Here is a 14,310-nt window from a genome sequence, read left to right as displayed (position 1 = left end):
CAATGTTGCCCACCAAGCCTGGTGGGGCCACTGAACTTAGCGGCCAACAAATATCAGGGTTGGGGTTCCCCACACACTTGTCACACCCCTCACCCCCAAGTTTGTTTGTCCTACACAAACACGAAACAACACCTGTCACCTCGGAGAGTAACACTATGGCGGTGTCCGTAGTCTCGCACTCCGCCTAAGCACAGATGTCGATGCAGGTGTGGCAGCATCCGGTGCTGCCTGTGTCACTCTCGCACCGTCAGCTAGCCTTGCAGCTGTCGCAGGACTTGCACGAGGCTCCACAGTGGCGCGAGCAGCACCAGCCCCTGGTGCTGTGCTGGCAGCGGTCGGTGTAGCTGGCTCCCCTGCCTGCTGGCGTCCTGAAGGGGCGGCTGAGGTTGCCGGTGCCACGTGGTCCCGTCCGACATACGAACGAGCAGTGACGACGCACTCGCAGGAGAGACCACATGCCCGGCGGACCAGGCTGGACCAGGCCGGAAGTTCCTGGCGAAGACCGGAGCCCCAGACTCTGGCAAAGGCCCAGGACAGCAACCTTGGTCGGCCGCCAGCTTTTGCTTGAGCTGCTTCAAGAGCGCTGTGGACCGGAGGTCTGGGTGCAACACGTACAACGGTGTCTTCACCATCCGGCCCAACAGGAGCTCGCAGGGGGTACGGCGCCCGTGACGTCGTGGGGTGTGGTCCGGTACTGGAACAGGAGTATGGCAACCTGCGTCCAGAAATCCCCAGCCTTGCTCTTCTTAAGCTTGTCTCACTGTTTTCACCACCCGCTCAGCAGCACCATTCGACGCAGGGTGGTACAGCGGAACCATCATCAGACGGATTCCGTTTTTCGTCAGCATGCCAGGTACTCCTCGCTGGCAAAAGCAGGACCGTTGTTGGACACGATGACGTCTGGCAACCCCTGGGCTGCGAAGACTTGCCGCAGCACCGCAATGGTTGCTCCTGCCGAGGGAGTGCTGACTGCCAGTACCTCCTCCACCCACTTGGAGAAGGCATCCACCACCACCAGGAAGTAGTGGCCCTTGAAGGGCCCCCCGAAATCCACGTGCAGGCGGGACCAGGGTCTCTCTGGGAACGGCCAGGGGGTGATCACATGGCGCGAGGCTCGCTGGTTCTCCTGGCAGACTTGGCAGCTCTGCACCATGCGAGCAATGTCCTGGTCCAGGCCAGGCCACCAAACGTGGGACCGGGCCACCATCTTGGTCTTCTCCACGCCTGGATGACCCGCATGCAGCAACTTCAAGACTCTGGACCGCAGGCTCTGTGGAATCACCACCCTGGAACCCCACAGCAGGCAGCCCTGCTGCAGGCTCAGCTCAGCGGCCTTGTGGCTGTACGTCCGCTCAGCCAACTCCTCCCCTCGGGACACCGCCTTGACCACTTGCGACAGGACTGGATCTCGGCTGGTCGCCTGCAACACCGCCGATCTGGACAGCACCTCCGGGTAAGCGTGCTCCAGCATGAACACTTCGGCAGGCTCAGGAACAGCAGCCGGCACCTCTGGCAGGGGCAGTTGGCTCAGGGCGTCAGCAGGTGCCAGGTCATTTCCTGGACGGTAGACCAGCCGGTAGCTGTAGGCCGCGAGCCTCAAGGCCCAGCGCACCACTCGAGGCGACGCCTGCACTGGAACCGCCTTGTCAGGCCCCAGCAGTCCCAGCAGTGGCTTGTGGTCCGTGACCGCCTCAAACTTTCGGCCCCACAGGTACTGGTGGAAGCGCTCAACCTCGAACATGAGGGCCAGGCCTTCCTTGTCCAGCTGGCTGTACCGCTGTTCTGCAGCATGGAGCCGACGGGATGCAAACGACACAGGGTGTTCATGGCCATTCTTCTCCCGGTGGGCCAGGACAGCTCCCACGCCGTACGGCGACGCATCTACAGTCAGGACCACAGGCTTGGCCGGATCGAAGTGCACCAGCACAGGAGCCTTGGTGATCAGCTCCTTGCTGCGCTGGAAGGCCAAGTCCTGCTCCTCCTTCCAGGCCCACTGCTGTACATCTCGAAGCAGAAGATGAACTTAGATGAAGATGAACAGTGAACTTAGCGGCCAACGAATATCAGGGTTGGGGTGCGCCACACACTTGTCATAGTACAACAAAGACAAAAAAGAACAGCGTGATAGCAATGACGATAGAATCGTTAGCTGTCTCCTGCGCGTTGAATGTACAGAGAACATACAAAAGAGTGACCGCGTGCCCTGCGGTGAAGCTCGACGCGTGGCGAAGGCTGCCGCGGGGCGAGTGCCGGCTGCCAATGTTTGGGCTTGCCTTGTGGCCACCATTTTGCTCGTGTTGTGTTGCGCGTCGGAGACTAATTAGAAAGTTAATTAACGCTATCGCTTCTCGGCCCTTTGGCTAAGATCAAAGTGTAGTATATTTTAGATGGACGGAGGACGGTTGGAGCATGGAGCATGGTTGGACGGTTTACCGCTCCAAAGTAATGAAGACGATACGCAGCCACCTGCAATCGGAACACGATGCCTCCCTCCATTCCAAGCCTAATCAAGGAAAGGTACTCCAGTGTGTCGCGGCGGATCGTGCGAGCTCGCATTTCATGCGCACCGGTAACTACACACGCTTCACGGACTGGCGGTTTATCCACAAGGCGCGCCTCAACCTCTTGCCCCTGAACGCAGCACGGCCTTGGAACACCACCAGCGACAAAGCCTGCAGGGTATGCGGAAAACAACCGGAAACCCTCCCACACGTAATTTGTCACTGCATGACCCACAGCACGGCTATGACCGACAGGCACAACCGGATTGTCAACAGAGTGAAAAACGCGGCAAAGAACAAGTACAAGGTGACGCATGAGAACACCGCCGTAGGGGACACCATGCTTCGTCCGGACTTGGTTCTAGCAAGAGGAGAAGAAGCAGTAGTCATCGACGTATGTTGCCCATTCGACAACCGGCCCGAGGCCCTCCTCAAGGCCAGAGAACAAAAGGTCGAGAAGTACGAACCGGTACGCAGATGGCTCCTGCGAAGGTACCAACAAGTAACGGTGAGTGCGGTAGTGATTGGGGCCCTTGGCTCATGGGACCCGGCCAATGACCGCATTCTACGCCGGTTCTGCAGCCGCTCATATCTGAAGACGATGAAGAAGCTTGCAGTGAGCGAAACTGTGGCCTGTTCAAGAAACATATACGCAATGCACGTGACTGGGAAGCGACAAACTCTCGACCTGCCAACGTGAGGAGGTTCTGATGACCGCTTCTGTCCAGCGACGGGACAGAAGCAATGCTTTTCCGCCTTTTTCTCTTTTCTTCGTCATTTGTTGTTGTATTTTTTTTTGTGAGTGTTTCTTCTCTTTTTGTTGTTTTGTACTGCTTGCTAGCTTTATGATATTGATGGGTTCATTTGTCTAATCCTTTGTTTTGTGTTGCAGATGCTAGCTTTGTTACAATTATTACTTTACTGCCAGTTACATTGTTAAGTGTATGATTTACTAATATCGCGTTATTTGCTTGTATTTGCGTTGTCCTAATCTCTACCCCGTTGTGTATTGTTTGAAGCATTTCAATAAACTCTATTTTAGACGGACGGAGGACGGTTGGAGCATGGAGCATGGTTGGATGGATGGAGGACGGTCGACCCAGAGGGAGCATTTTTGTGTGCAGTATTCAATCTGTGCATTCGCTACCGTCGTACACCCGCTGGCTGGAAGGAATCACGTACAATTCTGATCCACAAGAAGGGAGACGAGAATGACCTGGCCAACTACCGGCCAATCAGCCTAGGTTGCACCATCGCTAAACTCTACGCGGGGTGCCTGGCATCTCGTCTACAAACCTGGATCGGAATACACAACATCCTCTCCTGGTGCCAGAAAGGCTTTATGCCTTACGACGGTGTTTTTGAACATAACTTTGTACTACAGCAGAGGATGGATGACGCGCGCATCAGCAGATCCGACATATGCATCGCCTTCCTCGATTTTGCAAATGCATTCGGGTCTGTCCCCAACAATGCCCTGATAGACGCAGTCCTAGGAGCGGGTGCTGGAGAGGTATTCAGTGACATCAACCGTGAACTCTACACCAATAACACCACGACCGGCATCAGCGGCAGCGGAGCCACCGAACCTATCCCCATAAAATCTGGAATTCGACAGGGGTGCCCATTGAGTGGGCTTCTTTTTAACATGGTCATCAATGCCATCATCACAGCCGTGCAGGGGGGAGGGGCGCGCCACAACATCCTGGCATACGCGGACGATTTAACACCCCTCGCCGACGACCCCCCACGCTTCAAGAAAGGATTTCCACCATCCACTCTCTTGCCACACAAATAGGCTTGAAACTAAAGCCAGCAAAGTGTAAAACATTGCACTTGTCGGGCCAACAACCCGTCGGCACACGACCTACACCTTTCAAGGTTGGGGATGTGGAGGTGCCTTACATAAACGACTATGACAGCCACGAGTTCCTCGGGCGGCCCGTCGGATACCGCATCCTCAACAGCGACACAACCATTCAGGATGCCATTGCCACTGGGAAAAAGTTTCTCGGCTCGATGCTGGCCCCCTGGCAGCGAGTGGATGCGGTGAAGACATTTCTCTATCCGGCGTTGAATTTTGCCATGCGGTGCGGGACCTTTGGCAAAACCGAATGGCAGGCCTTAGACGACGCACTTCGCCCACTCCTGAAGCAGACATTATACCTCCCCAAGAATGCCAGCAATGACTACTTGTATGGCAGCTCGGCCGGAGGCGCCGTTGGCCTCCCCAGAGCAGACGACACGAGCGACGCATGTCGCATTTATGCAGCATTTAAACTGCTCTCTTCAACCGATGCCGAAGTCCGCACCATGGCCCTTGAGGCGGTGCACACTGTAACATCAAAACGGCTACGGAGAGAGGCGGAACAGGTGGACATAGAGCAGTACCTGAATGGCGAGACAGAGGGAGACTTCCGTGCCAAGTCAACCGAGCTCCGCTCCATATGGACAGAGGCTAGGAAAGCGTCAAGAAGAATGGGCATCACGTGGGAACTGCACACTGAAGGAGCACGCATCAACAACGGCACCGTCACCCTAGCGCCAAAGCACAGACGAAGGGTAATGCGAACTCTACGCCAACATCTCGCAGAGGCTCACGACATCGCACTGAAACAGCGCCCCAATCAAGGGAAGGTCATGGAGTGTGTGGCAGCCGATCGAGCGAGCTCCCATTTCATGCGCACCGGGAAGTACACAAGGTTCACTGATTGGCGATTCATTCATAAGGCACGGTTGAATCTCCTTCCCCTGAATGCTGCGAGACCATGGGCACGTAACACCGACCAGAGGTGTCGCGTTTGCGGAACACAACCCGAGACATTGCCTCATGTCATATGCCATTGTATGAGACAGAGCCAGGCGCTCACTGACCGGCATAACCGCATCGTCCACCGCATTAAGAACGCCGCTCTGAAGAAGTTTACCACCACTCACGAGAACCGGCCAGTAGGCAACACGAACCTTCGCCCTGACCTGGTCCTCTCTCGAGGCGAAGAGGCGAAGAGGCGATCGTGCTTGACATCTGCTGTCCCTTTGAGAACCGCCGGGAGGCCCTGCGCGTCGCTCGCGAACACAAGCGGAGCAAGTACGAGCCTGTGCGCCAGTTCCTCCTCCGGCGGTACCAGAGAGTAACAGTGGATGCCGTGGTGGTGGGTGCACTAGGTTCTTGGGACCCAGCCAATGACGCAACATTGAAGCGGTTATGCAGTCGCAGCTACTTGCGGACCATGAAGAGGCTAGTGGTTAGTGAAACGATCGCCTGCTCCCGGAACATCTACGTCACCCATGTGACCGGCCAGGCCCTGCCTGACTGAGGTGGATCATCCAATGAATCCTGCCCCCACCCCAGTTTCATTACCTTTCTGAGTGCTTGTTTTTTTTTTTCTTTTTTAATATGTATGCACTGTTGGTGTGTTTGTGTTCGCTGTTTTTGTGAGTTTTTTTTTGTTTCTTTATTTTTGTTTGTTGGGTATTTGTTTCCTTTAGTTGATCTGCTGCTGATGCATTCGGTGGTACTTTGTATTTCAAGTTCTTGGTGTGATCAATTCTAAATGTTCATTTATTACGCTGTTGTTCTGACTTTTATACTTGTATATTTTAGTGGGTATAGTACCTTAGTACCTTACCATTCGGGAGCTCCTGACACCCCTGGACGCCCTCAACCCTGGAGCTTGGACCTGCTGCCCTGGACCTGGATGGACCTGCTGCTGTCCTGATTACGCATGAGCTTGCCCTGTTGAAAGTGTTGTGCCGCCCTGCCTGCCTGCCTGCCTACTGCAACCCGGCTGACCCCTGAAGCCCGAACTCCTGGTCACCTGGAACAGCACCCTGCTGCCTGGGACCTGGACCCTGGGCACTTGCCTGCCTGCCCAAGTGATCCTGTGCCCCCGCTGCTTGCCTGCTGCCCCCCGGCTGGCCTTGGAGCCCGGACCCTGGCCCGAACTCCTGGTCACCTGGAACAGCACCCTGCTGCCCGGGACCTGGACCCTGGGCACTTGCCTGCCTGCCCAAGTGATCCTGTGCCCCCGCTGCTTGCCTGCTGCCCCCCGGCTGGCCTTGGAGCCCGGACCCTGGCCCGAACTCCTGGTCACCTGGAACAGCACCCTGCTGCCCGGGACCTGGACCCTGGGCACTTGCCTGCCTGCCCAAGTGATCCTGTGCCCCCGCTGCTTGCCTGCTGCCCCCCGGCTGGCCTTGGAGCCCGGACCCTGGCCCGAACTCCTGGTCACCTGGAACAGCACCCTGCTGCCCGGGACCTGGACCCTGGGCACTTGCCTGCCTGCCCAAGTGATCCTGTGCCCCCCCTGCTTGCCTGCTGCCCCCTGGCTGGCCTTGGAGCCCGGACCCCGGCCCTAACTCCCGGTCACCTGGAACAGCAGCCTACTACCCGGGACCTGGACCCTAGGCACTTACCTGCCTGCCTAAGTGCTGCCGTGCCGCCCCTGCTTGCCCGCTGCCCCCTGGCTGGCCCCCGGAGCCTGGACTCCGGCCCGAACTCCTGGTCACCCGGCCAGCTTCATGCTGCCTGGGACCGGACTACCGGACCCCAGCCTGCCTGCCCAAGTGTTGCTGAGCCCCCTGCTTGCCTGCTGCCCCCTGGTGCCTGGACTCCAGCCTGGACACCAGGTCACCTGGAACAGCCTCCTGCTGCCTGGGAGCTGACCCCTGGACCCCAACCTACCCGTCGAAGTACTGCCGTGCCCCCCTGCTTGCCCGCTGAACCCTGGCTGGCCCCTGAAGCCTGGACCCCGGCCCGAACTCCTAAACATCTGGATCAGCTCCCTGCTGCCCAGAAACTGGCCCAAAGTGCTCACGTGCCCTCCTGACTGCCCCTGGCTGGCTCCTGGAACCTGGGCCCGGACCTGAATCCCTGGTGACTCTGGCTTCAGCTACCGCCAATCGGTGATGCTGCTCACCCATGGCGTCACCAACATTGGGGAACTGCTCTCAGACCCGGGTACCAGACCTATCACCACTTGCCAGCACGGAACCAAGGGCTACATTACCGAACGGGCACCGCCGAAGGAGCCGGATCCCCGTCCCATCTCCTGCACCCAGTCTGACCCCCTCACCACCTACGGGGCTACAGCCACAACGCGAGGGAGAAGCCCTTACAATCTTCTTCCCCGCACCAATCACCTTCCGGTGCACAGAGGATGGCTGCCAAGCGAGCTACTCTCCCGCCGTGTGGACAAGCCGTAGACAGTCACTCCAGCGCCACCTGGAGGGGGACCACGGGATACGGATCCGCACGACAATACACCAATGCTCCCTATGCGGTGCCAAGTTGGGAACGCGGCCATCCACCCACCCCTGCTTGACCGGGGGCAACCTGACGGCAGCCGCAACCCAGGAACGCTGCTCCCTATGCGGTGCCAAGTTGGGAACGCGGCCATCCACCCACCCCTGCTTGACCGGGGACAACCTGACGGCAGCCGCAACCCAGGAACGCCACTGCTGCGACAGATGCCCTGCCTCCTTCCCATCCCGAAAAGGCCTGGACAACCACCGCCAGCGCCACAAAAAACAGGCTGCCTTATACGCAGCACGTGAAGAACCCAGCTCTGCCACCCCAGTCACGGACACCACCCCTGCTGTCGGCATGCCACATTCACCGTCACCCACAGCCACGTTGGTGTCACAACCTCCCGCCGGTCACCCCACGCACTGTCCAGTGGACGGCATGCTCCATTTGCCGCCCCGACTGGCCACACCGGCACGGGACACAAGCAGCATCATACTGGGCCTGGCTGCAACACCCAGATGCAGCACCCCTTCAACGCAGCGACAACCAGCGAACCAAGTCACTACCCAGCCACCGGCATATCCATCAGTAACCTTCAAGCTAGCGGTATGAAAAATTCGCCGCTACCGCAGACGCACACACCCCGAGACGCTAGTGGTATGCAACATTCGCCGCTACTGCAGACCCCCATAAGACCCACCACGGACGTCTACCCACCCCCCCTCACTGCCAACCCTCCATCCATGGCAACTGAGGAACCGCAGACGCCCACACCCCGAGACGCTAGCGGTATGCAACATTCGCCGCTACTGCAGACCCCCATAAACCCCACCACGGATGTCTACCCACTCCTCCTCAACGCCAACCCTCCATCCACGGTGACCGAGGAACCGGAGCAGAACACCACTGTGCTCTCCCAGGACTGCTCTGACCAGGGAGGTGACCTGGAAGAGAGCACCCAGCAAGGGGGTACCCAGGAGGCAGCACCGCCCACCCTCGAAGACAACAGCACTGCCCTAGCCGCACACACAAAACGGCCAAGGCAACTCCTAAAAAACCCACCAGACGAAAACAACTGGGCTGAATTCGAACAAACCCTGGAAAGCGCCATCACCGCGGTAGCCACTACCGTAAAGCTGCCCAAGGCCACTGCTGAAGGACGACCGCGGAGAGAGGTCAACCCAGAAAATGTTGAGCAAATTCAATCTCTCTACCGCCGCAACCGCCGCCGCGCGGTACGGCTCATCACAGAGGGGCCATCCACCCTGTACCCGATAACACCTGACGAACTAGAGGCACATTTCTCCACCGTCTGGGGACCGAAAGAAGCCGACACGTCCCTCCTGACGCAACGACTGCCTGCCCCTGGGGAGCTTAACCTCGCTGCCTTCACGGAGGAGGAGGTAGCAGGAAGACTCCGGTGGTGTGAAAACACTGCCCCTGGCAGTGACTCGCTCACCTATCAGCACTGGCGGGCTGTGGACCCAGGGGGAAGCTTCCTGACAGCAGCATTCAACTGCTGCCTGCGGCACCGGCAAGTCCCTGAGTGCTGGAAGACATCCCACACTGTGATGATCTTCAAGAAAGGCGAGCCCGGGGACCCCACAAACTGGCGCCCCATATCCCTTGGCCACACAATCTCCAAACTGTATGCCGGATGCCTTGCATCCCGGCTGCAGGGGTGGTTGTGCGACCATGGGATCCTGTCGCAATGCCAAAAGGGGTTCCTGCCGCACGATGGGGTGTTCGAACACAACTTTGTGCTGCAGGAGCGCCTTGACGCGGCGCGGTCAGGTGGGGGCGACCTGTGCGTGCCGTTCCTGGAATACGCTAACGCCTTTGGGTCCGTGGCCCACAACGCCCTCGCGGATGCAGTTCGTGGTGCGGGAGCCGGAGACGCCTTCACAAGCATCATCCAGGATCTATACGAAGGCAATACCACACAGATCATCAGTGTGGGAGGATCAACAGAGCCAATTACCAACCAGGCAGGGATACGGCAGGGCTGCCCATTGAGTGGACTGCTGTTTAACCTGGTGCTCGACCCTGTCATCCGAGCAGTCTAGGGGGGTGAGCAGCAACACAAGATCCTTGCCTATGCCGACGACCTCACCCCCCTTGGAAACAACCCAGCCGAACTGCAGGCTCGAATCAACATGGTGGCAGCCCTGTCGTCCCGGCTGGGACTACAACTGAACCCCGCCAAATGCCGGTCACTGCACATGTCGGGCAAGCAACCCGTGGGCACAAGGCCTACGCAGTTCGTCATCTGGGAGGCAGCAATCCCCTACATGAGGGACTTCGAGGGACATACCTTCCTCGGCCGCCCAGTGGGATACAGACTGCTACCGGACACCGCCTGCGTGGACGACGCCATCACACTGGGGAGACGCCTGCTGACATCTATGCTGGCCCCATGGCAGAGGCTGGACGCCATAAAAACCTTTCTTTACCCGGCCCTCAACTTCGCCATGAGGGTGGGAGCCGTGGGGAAGGAAGACTGGCGGCGGCTTGACGACACCCTGCGGCCTCTGATCAAACGCACCCTGTACCTTCCCGCAAACTCCTCCAACAAATATCTGTATGGGAGTGCCGGAGAAGGGGCCGCAGGGATCGCAGAGGCAGCAAACATCACTGGCGCCTGCCGCATTGATGGTGCCTTTAAGCTGCTGTCATCGTCTGACAGTGAGGTACGGGACCTGGCCCTGCAGGCGGTGTCCAGAGTGACTGAGCGACTGCTGAGGAGACAGGTGACAGCAAAGGACGTGGCATCCTACCTAACCGGAGACACAGAAGGCGACTTTCAAGCCACAGCGACGCAGCTGCAGTCAGTGTGGACGAAGGCCTGCAAACCCAGACCAATACCTACCCACATAAGTCCAGATAAGCACTTGTTTCCGGATAAGTACAACGAAGAATGCCATAAATGCCATCAGAAGACAGACCTCTTCCATACTGTATGGAACTGCCCGACCATATGGCAACAGAATAACTACAACACATCAATAGGGTCCTGGGAAGCGGCACTGTCAAGCTCGGACCTCTCTAGTCAGCGAAAACTTCTGGAAAGAGCCACTGGAGTCCTGGAAATATGATTCCACCCTCAACTCCACACCCTGCCCTTCTACCTTTGTTGTGAATAAAGTTTGCTACTCAACCGACGCTGAACACTGCACCTCACAGCTAAGCTGGCAACTATGTTCCCCAAAGCTGGCAACACTTGCAATGCGCACACATCCATAAACATCATCAGAAGTAATTATGCCATTATTTTTTGCAGATAGATTTGTTTGTTTAGTTGTTTTTTCTCCCCACAAATTTTTCCCGTCTTTGCTAAAGTGCTAGAATGTCCCCCTAGTCCCTGCTCTTGGTAAAGTAGTGGCGGAAAGCTCTTCAATTGGGCTTCTTTGTGTTGCGGTTGCAGAAGTTAGCGACTGAAGGGAAAATGTGTTAGACATGCATATACCTTAAAATTCGACCGATGCAATCGTCGCTTTCATGCAAGAAGAATCTGGTTATTCATCATGGTGTGGTGTGTTACTGTGCATGCCACTGGCCGCAGTGGAAAAGGTGAGGCATCCATGTGCTCTCTGTTCTCTTATTTTTATTCATGCTTTCTTGTTTTACACATTCTTTGTTTTACACAGTTTTTTCGCCAACATCTACTCCAGAGAGGCAGAGTGGGAGGATAAAAAGCAAGTACTTGAAACGCAGAACTTCTGCTTATTGGCTCCACACGTTGAGGAAATATTGCAGTCAGACGAACTGGAGCTAGTACGGAAGAACATGAACAACGGTGCAACGCCGGGAGTAGATGGACTACCCATCAAATTTTAACGGGCACGTTGGGCGGACGTGAAGATTGCATTTCGTGACCTCTTCAACACGATCATGAGCCAACAATATCTGCCACGCTCCTTCTCAGAGAGGTGCCTGAAGCTCTTGGCCACGGAGGGGCAGGACCTACGTCTGCCTTCTGCATGAAGGCCAATCTCCTTACTTAACGCAGACTACAAAACCTTCACGGCACTCTTGGCACGACGACTAGAAAGATTGCTTCCAGATTTGGTATCAGAGCACCAATTCTGCTCAGTCCCAGGTCGAAGTATTTTTACCCCCTGAACTTGACGCGAGACTTGATTGACTACACCAATTGAAAAAGTGCAAAAGGGCTTACCGTCAACCTTGACCAAGAAAAAGCCTTCGACCGGCTGGAACATGGCTACATCATGCAAGTTCTAAGAAGCCATGGCATCAAAGAAGCATTTATCTAGGTGCTGACTTTCCTGTACAGGAACATGAAATGGGACATAATGATAAACAGACACACCTCACTCTGCAGTGACGAGGGCGGTGAGGCAGGGTTGCCCTCTCTCGCCAGCTCTTTCTCCTAGCAATAGACCTTTTTCCTACTAGAAACAGAATGCTGCTCACGACTGAGAGGCCTGTCAATGCTTTGTTCAACAGAGAACAAAGGGACCCTGGTCGACGGAACGGGGGTGGCCTACGTCTGTTTCCTTCCGTGGTCAGGACCCGAGAGAGCGTCCCCTCGGGTTTTTTGGCAGAAAACAGAAGACGACACCACCCCCCACTTGCTCCGCTCCCTCGACGGACAGCAGCGCGCCTCGCGGGCTACGCGGCACACGGGAAAACGAAACAGCCGTGTCTCGTTTCCCGCCGCTCAGGCGCGCCGCGACACCCGTCACGAGAGCGGGACCTCCTTGGAGGAATGCGGGAATAATTCAGCATTCCCACACCCCTCCACCCTTAAACCCCTCCCCCAACCCGGGTTCACATCTCACTACCTAAAAAAACTACTCCCCCACAGCCTGCAGGCGAGCGCCTGCAGGCTGTCACAGTTCACCACTGCACCGACAGGTTCCCCTGGCTCGGCCGCTTGATGGCCCGGCACAACTATCGGTGTCTCCTCACCGGTGTCCATGGCAAGTAGGGCAGCGTCCGTGGCGACAGCACCCACCGCACCTTCGAGGAGGCTGGTCGGGGCGCCCGTCGTCGACACACCGACCCCGGCCGGCTCCTTCACAGCCGGCTGGGGAGCTCCCGGTTCCGGGTCGGCAGGGCTCGAGTGCGCCGTGCCCTGGACGAGCAGCGTTGCCTCGGGGGCACAGTCCGTTCCCTCTGAGGCGGCGGCGGCGGAGGTGGTGGCCAGCGGGGCAGGAGCGCTGGCAGCCAGCACTCCACCACCACCGTTGCCGGCGACCGCGGTGAAGGCCGCGGTCGCCGGCAACGGTGGTGGTGGCGGCGGCAGCATCAGGCCCAGAGCGGTGGTCTTGGGGTTTCCGCCGACCCGGGCTGGTTTCGGCTATGCTTCGTGGAGGCCCTGGAAGCAGCAGGAGCGGGCTCGAGTTGGAACTCCCGTGGCGCGCTTGTACCGGCCGTTCCAGGACCGGACCGTGGCTGATGCCGACCGCCGGGCCAACGGGGCGTGCCTTCCCCTCCCACCAGGGACCGAGCTCTGCAAATGCAGGGCGGTGTTGCTCCACGAGTCTCACAAGAAGGGAGAACTCCATCGTGGCAGGATGCCGGAGGAGCCACGGCGGGCAGCGGCGGGCCACAGCGAAGCGGCCAAACGAATGCTGGGATGTGGGAACGCGACCTTAGCGCATTCCCTTTGGTTCGGCTTCACCACACCGCTTGCTCCTCGCGGGAACTTGCTCGGCAAGACGTCGGCGAGGGGGATCTACCTCCTCGCCGTAGGAGTGTAAGCCGGCGAGCGCGCGCAGGATGTGAGCTGCGGGAGGGGGGGGGGAGTCGGAGCTCGGGAAGCGAGGCGTCAGGACGCGCCTGGTGATCTCCTTCCTTCGAGGGTCGGGCAAAAAGGAGGGCGAAAATGGCTGCAATCAGTGTCCCAGCGAGGCAAACGCGAGCGCGCTGAGGCGGCGCCCCGGCGATGACTGTTGTCGCGATGAGTCGAACTTCTCGATTCTCTTAAATTGCCCGGGCGAGGAACTAGATCCTCGCCGTCAACCAGTTAGCCTGCATGCTCTTTGGATGTTTATTATTCACTAATAAATGTCAATGAGCGAAAACACTTGTCACTTCCTTTGTTCCGTCGAGCCGTGGCCCACCGCGGCTGGCGCGGTACAGCGCGCAGCCGCGGGGTGGGGGCAGATAGCTTGCTAGCTGGGCGAAACGAGAAGACGAAGACGGATTAGTGTCTCTCGTCGCCGGTTTTGCTATTGCAGGGAAAAGTAAACCAAGTGTACTTTAACCCCTCTCTTTTAACCCCACAACGTTTATTCTGATTCCTTGCCTGCCTCGACGCAAGTTTTGTAATTTTTCAGCCCGTTCAGAAACAGCCCAAGATATCCTGTACGGTATTCTTGGAGGTGGGAGCTCTCCACCCTTGCACCTGTAGTACGATGCCCCTGGTGCAAGCAACGACTCCTCACCGCCGCAGTGCGATGAGCCAGAAATCGTGCCACCGGCCACGCCAAACTCAGCGGCAGTCGACGCACCATTGGAGCCCCCCCAAGGCGGCATTTTGCAGGAAGTAAGCAACAAGTTTGTAGTGGCTGCTACATTTTACTAACCCTTGCC

The 14,310-nt window shown here is 57.7% G+C and overlaps 1 long non-coding RNA gene and 1 pseudogene across 2 annotated transcripts in view; one reads left to right on the top strand and one right to left on the bottom strand.

Moving 5' to 3' along the window:
• Positions 1-1,870: 1,870 nt before the first annotated feature.
• Positions 1,871-14,310, bottom strand: part of LOC144149382 (uncharacterized) — a 49,302-nt gene continuing 36,862 nt past the window's right edge. Inside the window, exon 2 of one of the 2 annotated variants that reach the window (XR_013318287.1) lies at positions 1,871-1,996. This is a non-coding gene — a long non-coding RNA (uncharacterized LOC144149382). Of the gene's footprint in view, positions 2,005-14,310 lie in introns of both variants that reach the window. The other variant, XR_013318288.1, reaches the window with a different exon arrangement.
• LOC144149379 (uncharacterized) lies at positions 4,521-5,888 on the top strand (annotated as a pseudogene).

Source organism: Haemaphysalis longicornis, unplaced genomic scaffold, assembly GCF_048455015.1.
Source record: "Haemaphysalis longicornis isolate Haplotype H1 unplaced genomic scaffold, Haemaphysalis longicornis Haplotype H1 scaffold_8, whole genome shotgun sequence".
Taxonomy (NCBI): domain Eukaryota; kingdom Metazoa; phylum Arthropoda; class Arachnida; order Ixodida; family Ixodidae; genus Haemaphysalis; species Haemaphysalis longicornis.
The sequence above is the reverse complement of the archived record's forward strand: the minus strand, read 5'-3'. Positions and strand labels throughout refer to the sequence as shown.